The following is an 8,854-nucleotide window of genomic DNA, read 5'->3' as shown; positions in this document are numbered from 1 at the left end:
AGACTTTTATGTTTCGTGTATATTTCGCATTTTTCACCGTAGAGATAATGTCTCCAAAGCTTCAATGCAAATACGATCGCTGCCAATTCTAGATCATGCGTAGGATATTTCTGTTCATGAGGTTTAAGTTGTCTCGAAGCATAATACTGTGTTGCATCAATACACATCCTAGTCCGTGATACGAAGCATTACTGTAAATGACGAAATTTCCTTGCTCGTCTGGCAATACCAATACTGGTGCGGTCACCAACCGATTCTTCAACTCTTGAAAACTTTCTTTACATTTATCATTCCATTAAAACTTTTCACTTTTTCGAGTTAACTTAGTCAGCGGCGTTGCTATCTTTGCAAAATGTTTGACAAATCTTCGATAATACCCTGCCAATCCCAAGAAACTTCGAACTTCTGTGGGTGTCTTCGGTCTTTCCCAATTCAACACAGCTTCAATCTTTGCTGGATCAACTTGGATGCCTTCTCTACTGATGATATGCCCTAGAAATTGTACTTCCCTTAACCAGAATTCACATTTTGAGAATTTTGCGTATAATTGCTCTTTCCTCAGAATTTCCAAAACTATCTTCAAGTGTTCTGCATGCTCTTCTTCTGTCTTGGAGTAAATCAAGATGTCATCAATGAATACAATCACGAATTTGTCCAAATATTTCTTGAATATCCTGTTCATCAAATCCATGAATGCAGCTGGCGCATTTGTCAAACCGAATGCCATTACAAGAAACTCGTAATGCCCATATCTCGTACGAAACGCAGTCTTTGGAATATCTTCAACTTTAATCTTCAATTGATGATAACCTGAGCGTAAATCTATCTTCGAAAACTATGCAGCTCCTTTTAGCTGATCGAACAAATCGTCGATTCTCGGTAAATGATACTTGTTCTTGATAGTGAGCTTATTCAATTCCCTATAGTCGATGCACAATCGCATGCTGCCATCCTTCTTCTTCACAAATAACACTGGTGCACCCCATGGGGATACACAAGGTCATATAATACCTCGGTCTAAAAGATCTTGCAGTTACGTTGACAATTCCTTCATTTCGACTGGAGCCATTCGATACGGAGCTTTCGAAACTGGTTCTGTACCTGGTGCTAGATCAATCGTGAACTCGATTTCTCGATCTGGCGGTAACCCTGGTAGCTCATCTGGAAAGACGTCCGGAAATTCACATACAACTGGAATGTCTTCTATTCTAGGACTTCCTTTTTCAGTATCTAACACGTAAGCTATGTACGCCTCACATCCTTGTCGAAGAAATCGTTTGGTCTGCAATACAGCGAGAAATTTATTTTGCTGTTTTTCGCCCTTGAATATTACCGTTGCATTTTCCGCAGTTCGCAATTCAACTTTCTTATTTGCGCAATCTATCTGAGCTTTATGACATGCTAACCAATCTATTCCCAAAATGATATCGAATTCTCCTAGCTTAAAAGGAATTAAATCTACAGAAAAATGATGTTCGGCTACTTCTACATCACACGCAGGACATACTCGATCTACCGGAACTTGGTCGTCATTCGCTAATTTTATAATTAACGTCTCGCCCAACCATTCAATTTCGTAATGTAACTTATCAAGAAATTTTTCAGAAATAAATGAACAGGTAGCTCCAGAAACAATTAATACTTTTGAATCTACGGAGTTCACCAAAAGCGTACCTGCAATCACACTTGGATTCTGTAATGCTTCTTTCATGGTCATGTTAAAAGTCATTGCTCTGGGTTAATTTGGCGGCGGTGGCGGAGGTAATGCCAATACTTTCAGAATACTGGCTGCCATTGCTGGTCCTTTATAATTCCTAGTGATATGCCCTCTCTTTCCGCATTGATAGCAAATGATTTCTGCTATTTTTCCTATCGGACATTCGTTAGAGTAGTGCCTTTTCTGCTTGCATTTGAAACATGTCACCTCTGCTTTAATACATACGCCGGTATGCTTGCGTCCACAAGTTTTACAATACGGCACTAAACCTTAACAATTCTCTGCTGGTTGGAGACTTGGAAATGATTACCTGCTTTTTGTATACCCTGTCCTATCCTTTTGAAATTCAGATTTGCCCGGGCTTGAAATCTCGGCTTCCTGCTGGAAGGGTCTTGGAAACTTCCCTGTCCTCTGTCTCGTTGAGACCTTTCACTTTCCCTTTCGATGATCAAAGCTTTCTGGACGACAGCAGTATATGTTGTTAATTCAAAAAATGCAACTTGGCCCCGTATCTATGGTCGTAATCCCTCTTGAAATCTCTGCACTCGTTTTCCTTCAGTGTCCACCTGTTCCATAACAAACCTAGCCAATTCATTAAATTTGGCTTCATATTCTGTTACAGACATACTTCCCTGCTTCAGCTCTAAAAACTTTATCTGCATCTGATTCTTTACGTAGCGAGGAAAATGCTTCTCTAAAAATAACTCTTTAAACTTATCCCAAGCAATAACATCTTCACCTTCTAAAGCCTTTTTAGATTCCCACCAATAATTTGCCTTTCCTTTCAACAAGTAACTAGCAAAATCAGTCTTCTGGTCCTCACCTACCTTCACTAGTACAAAAGCTTTCTCTATTTCCTTTAACCAGGTGGTAGCTTTAATAGGATCAGTAGACCCATCAAATTCTGGAGGTTTAACTGACTGAAACTGCTTAAAAGTAACAACAGGTTGAGGCTCAGGATGAGGTGGTTGTTGTAACATTTATTGTTGTATCTACTGTTGTTGATGCTGCATCTGCTACTGCATCATTACCATCTGTTGTTGCATCAGATGGAACATTTGGTTCATAGTCTCATTAGTCTGGCCTTCAGAATTGTTGTTAGAGGTCTCAGCCCTAGTCTTTCTTTTTGGTGTCATCTTCTTCTGATAATAAAATAGGTGATATTTATTTAACAGTTTAATAAGCAATTGACAGTATGTAAGAAAACAATTTATCCGGTATTAATAACATGATTTATATAAAGAAAATAGTTGTTGAATATAAAAATTAGAAATGTAAGCAGTTAAATAAAATGGTTGTCCTTTTCATTTATTTATTTATTTTTTTCAACAGGAATTATAGTATAAAAGACTGTAAAGCAGTAAAATGAAAGTAAATGCTGTAAAACTGGAAAGACTGAAATTTAAATAAAAGAAATTTGAAAAGTTCAGTTTATATATATATGACACCAGCCTCAGGTGTAAATGCTTGATACAAAAAGTCTTGCTCCGCTGGAAGTCATCGGGGCTATAAGTCATACTACTACTATAGGTCAAAACCTACTCCAGGTTAAACTAGTAGTACACACATACACACTACTCACTAGGTTATACTATGCTGCCTCTATATACATCTATACTCTGAAGTCACTGTCTCAACTGTCCCTGACTCAGAACCCTGGTGGCACGTGACTCAACTCCTCCTGCAATGCCTCTAGCACTGCCTCGGTAAGTCCCAATGCTCTACGATATGCTGTCTCTACACTAATATCCTGCTGTCTCAGATCCATAAGCTGCTGAGAACTAACTCGGTGAATCTGACGTAACCTCTCCCTCAGTATGTAATCTGATCGTAATGCTCGGACGGGACCATCTGCCTGCGTCCCAAACAATCCAAGGATCTCTCTGCACTGGTTCTGCCATCGAACCTTCTCCTCTCTCTCCGCCTGAAAATGCTGATAAGTAACTGTATGATGCTCACTAAGATCCGTGCTAGAACCTCGAGAAGGTAACGGCCCATCGACTACTATCTCATCCATGAACTCCTGCTGTGGAAACTGATATACCCCGGGAACAGGGGCATAAATAGCTAAAGGGGCAGGAAATAAGAATGGCTGCTCCATCTGTGGAATATCTACAATCTCAGGTTGCGGTACTGGAATCTGCTGCTCTAGGTCATCCCACTGTGGAAGATCAATCATATCAGGAACATCAAACATCGAAAACACCAAAGGTGGAAAGTCAGGCATCTCTGGCTCAAAATAAGGGAAATAATCAACAAAGTCTGGTACCTCTAGTGGAGGTGGTATATCCGGTGCCGGTCCAGGTGGTAATGGTGGAGGTGGTGGCAATGGAGGAAAAATCTGCACTGATGCTGGGGCTAGTACCGGTGCTGCTACTAGGTCTGACTCAGTCCACTCTGACGAAGAAGCCATCTAATAATATACCAAAGAAAAGAAAAGGTCACTAAACAATTCTAAGATTTATATTTCCCTATTCTAATCTGACCTAAATCCTAACACTATTCTTCATAATCTGACTATCCCTATCTTATATGATCTCTCTATCCTATCTTAATCCTAATGCTCTTGTTTTCAGGGACCAAACCTACAGCTCTGATGCCAAACTGTAATGCCCTCCAGACCCGGGGTATAAGTCTGGGGGTTACGAGCTAATTACCCAACCTGTACAAGCTTATTAATAAATAATAAAGAAATGAAACTAAACCCCTTAACAACTACCAGGTCCTTTTTAGGTTGAAGTATGAAAATAAGAACCACTAACTACTTTTATTACAAACCAACATTTAAAATCTCACAAACTTTCTTTATTACAAACCATTGTCTAACTCATTTTAAACTAAGTTCAACTTTTATTCAAACACACATACTATCTATTAACACTCCACATGCTCGGGCAACTCAAAGCTTTCTTCCTGGATTGGGATCAACACCTTGGGTATAAGAGGATCCCGAGGCTTGACCCGCTTCTTTACCACTCGTGTCCTGACGGGTATCATATTCCTTCTTAACTGAAATAATAAGGTGAATAACAACAAAAAGGGGTGAGCCAAAATTGCTCAACAAGTCTACAAAATATATTCAATGTTAAAGCAATATAACTGAATCCGTATCCCAGGTATATCTGCAAAGATATAACCTCATAAGAATCAAAAGAAGGCCATTGCTGGCGAATACAAACGAACTACACTGGACTCAAGTTCACAGCTATACCCTGCTGATCAGCCAGGATACAGTGCAGATCTATATCTCACTATATAGATCCCGTCGGGCACCTAGGCACTACGGCCCATCTCAAGGATCCGGTTATGTCTCGGTCCTTAGGATTAAGTAACCTTAATCCCCAAAAGTAATGTTATCCAGTGCCTGGAATAACAACCGGAACAATCGGTATACTTTGATATATTCTAATCACCAGAATATATCAATAATTGTGAGTAATAATTGGAATATGAATAATAAATTCGAATGAAAAGAATAATTCAAGAATCGAACTAAGATATGAATAAAGGAATTAAAGTAATGCAAATATAATAAGAATCTGAAGAGAATATCATTATTCTGGAAAATAGAATAGGGGAGAAACTTGCCTTTTGTGCGACTTATTGCAATTAAATCACTTTCGTCTATCCCCTACTTGATCTGCCTTGCTGGCTTAGTTTCTGTTAGCAAAATAGATTGGTTAAGTCATTTTGTACTTCAGTTGCACCTTAAATCGACTTCATTTTGTTCCTACTATTTACCCATACATTTATAACCAACTCGAATGTTACATATAAGCAAGTAAGACTCAATTAACCACATAATACACATAAGCACATAAGCGCATAATCATTTTTATAGTTAAAATAATTTTTAGAATCGAAATTGATTCGCTGATTGCTCCGTTGATCACCTTCTGCTTCATTTCCCATTTTTCCGGAATTTTTCGAACTCGTCTCGGTACGCATTTCGACTAGTAATCAAACGATCAATAAAGTCAACTAATTTCGAGAAGAAATTAGGTCTTCATATTATTTTTAGTGAAAAGAATTCATTTTTCTGAGTCAGCAGGCTTTCGTTTCGCTCAATTCGGACTAACGGTTGAATTATTATCAATTAAACACTGATAATTCAATTTATTATTCAATATAAATAATTATTGCTAATTTTTAAATCCCAAAATAATTTTTAAATAATTATTTAAGAAAAATCAAAGTCAAAAATAATTTCTCTATAATTTTTGGAGTTAAAATGAAGAAGTTATGATTTATCGAAAATTATGTGATTAATTATCGAAATAATTAATCACTTTTTAAATATTTAATAATTAAATAACTAATAAATAATTAATAGATAATTATTTACTAATTTAAAATAATTAATCCCTAATTATTAGGATTAATCACAATTTATTACAAATATTTACAACTCATCATTATTTATTTGATTAGATCGATTATTTACAAATAATCAATCGATTTAATTAACTGATACGCTATTTATCGAATAACTACGAATTACTCGAATTATAAACCAACTCAACGATTAATCACTCGTATAAATACGAGCTACGCACTATTCTCGAATACTACCGAATTAATATATTATTATTGGAATTTAAACGATTCGTTAATCAATTAATTATCAGTATTTAATTATACGATACGAATAATTACTGCAATATTATTCGAATAACTAACGCTCGAATAATAATTCTCATTATCGAATCACTATTCGAAATATTTACTAATTATCGAATCATTAATCGTATTATTTAATCTTTAATTAATTACCTAATTACTAATTAATTACCTAATTATTAATTAATTAGATAACTAATAAATAATTTGATAAATAATTAAATTAGAATTTATAAACTAATAAAATAATTCAGAAATTAATAATATTATTTTTCAGAATTCAAAACTGATTTTTAATTGATTTATAGAATTAATCAAAACTAATTTTTAATTTTACAAAATATAAATAAATAATTAATATTTCAGAAACAGGAAACAGAATTTGGTTTTGGGTTTTGGGGGATCAAACCCGGGTCGATTTCCGGGTTGGAACCGGGTCGACCTCGGGTCAAGGATGAACAGCCACCGGCAACGACGCCGGTGGTTTTTCCGGCGATTCGAACGTTGACTACACAACATCAGTCACTGCTAAAACTTGCTGGAATCGACTCCTACGAATCCCACGAACCTAAATACGCAGCTTTAAATCACAGACGATCGCTGTAGTGGCCGGAAAACTGGGGAACGCGGCGGCGGCGTCAAAATCCGGCGAGCTCGCAAACCACAACCAAAATCGACGAAACAGACATGTATCGACAGGAAATTTAACGATCTACATGCTTATGGCAACAAAAACATCTAACAATCAATCAAACAAGAACCCCTAATTCGAGTTTAAATCCGAAAATTACGAAATACAAATCAATACCTCTGTTGATGATTTTGACGTGATAATCTGATAGAACAGGCTTTGGGCTTCAAATCGGTTACTCACACTTCGATTTCTGACACCGGAATCACGATCAAATTGGCTTTGATCCGCAAGAACACTCAAGAACCCTAATTACTCTTTCTGAATTTTCTGTTTATTTTGCTGATATTTAATTAAAATTAATAATTAATTACTGAAAAATCAGCTATTTATACTATGTAAAATAATACCCCTAAATAAAATAAGGGTCTAATTACACCCCTAATAAAAATATTTGGCCCCAATTTTTATAATTTTTGGGTATTAATATTGAATTTTTAAATATTTAATAAATACAAAATAAATGCTAAAAATTCCCAAAAATTATGAATATTACAAAAATACAAAGAAAAATGATATATGATAATTTCATGATCATATAAAAATAAAAATATGATTTTTGTGGGGTTTTTGGTACCCGAAGGGGCCCGAAAAAGTCATTTTTCGCGAAAAAGGTCAATTTGTAAAACGTCTAGGGGTTCAGAATAGCGATATGGTATAGGGCATTTTTGGCAAAATAGGGTCAATGATTTTGTTTGAAATACGGGCATTTAAAACATGGTTTTGAGATGTACGGGTTTTGATATAAGATATCTAACTTGCAATAAAACACTCAATAAATATCCAAAACCCGTTTGGATCAAAACAGATAACACGTAACACATAGCAGTTATGGTTTAATGACTCAACACATTTAATCACATATAAATGAAATATTAATCCATATATTTTATTATAAATATGATATAATACAACGTAAATTTCCCGGTCGTTACATATTTGATGCTGTCAAAAACATTAAGTACAAATGCATGAGAATTTGACTAGATAACTATAACTTACAGTCCTTAAAGCTTTACTAATCTTTAACTTCTGATAACAACTTCAGTCTGTATCCATATCAGAATTTAAGTAGTTGTAGATCTTGACTTGGCTTCATCTTCTGATCTCTCTGATGTCAGAAGTTGTTCTGAGATAGTTCTTCAACAAACATCTCTCAGCATATCTGAGTTCATCAATCATCCTCCTTTTAGCTTCTTTAAGTTCTGCAGAATCTTCACCAGTTTGAAAGATTGCAGCCCTGAGATCATTAATTCTAGCTTTCCTTATGTCCTGATCCAGTCTGATCAAATATGCTTTGTCAGACTCAAGATTGAATTCCACAGCCCTGTAACCCAGAAAAGTAGTTATAATCTTAGCAGAATTGGGCTTCATCTCAACAATATCACCCTTGTGATCTCTGTACTTTGAAAGATATGAGTTGTCAGACTTAACAGAATAAAGCTTTTTCTGTTTCTGAATTTGACTCTTCAAAAAGTTTGCAGCACTTTCTGTTATTTTGTTATTCACTTGAAGTAAGAATAATACATGTTCCAGCTCTTCAAAATACTTCAGTGGAATGGCATTTTCCCTTATATGATAAACCCTACCATCTGTCATGAAGTACAACAAGATGTGTTCTTTCAAGTAGGTATGGTAAACCATTTGTACAGATTCTAGTTGATTCAATCTCTCAGGAGTTGCTCTAATACCTGGTTCATTTAAGGAAGTTGAATCATTGGCTGTGTTCTGTATTCTTCTTTCATCAGCACTTCCCAATCCAGTTTTATCTCTTGCTTCCTTTCCAGTAACCACTCTTGCTTCAAAACCACTTGCAACAGTCTTCA

This window comes from Apium graveolens, chromosome 6, assembly GCF_009905375.1.
Source record: "Apium graveolens cultivar Ventura chromosome 6, ASM990537v1, whole genome shotgun sequence".
Taxonomy (NCBI): domain Eukaryota; kingdom Viridiplantae; phylum Streptophyta; class Magnoliopsida; order Apiales; family Apiaceae; genus Apium; species Apium graveolens.
Note: the sequence above shows the minus strand (reverse complement) of the source record.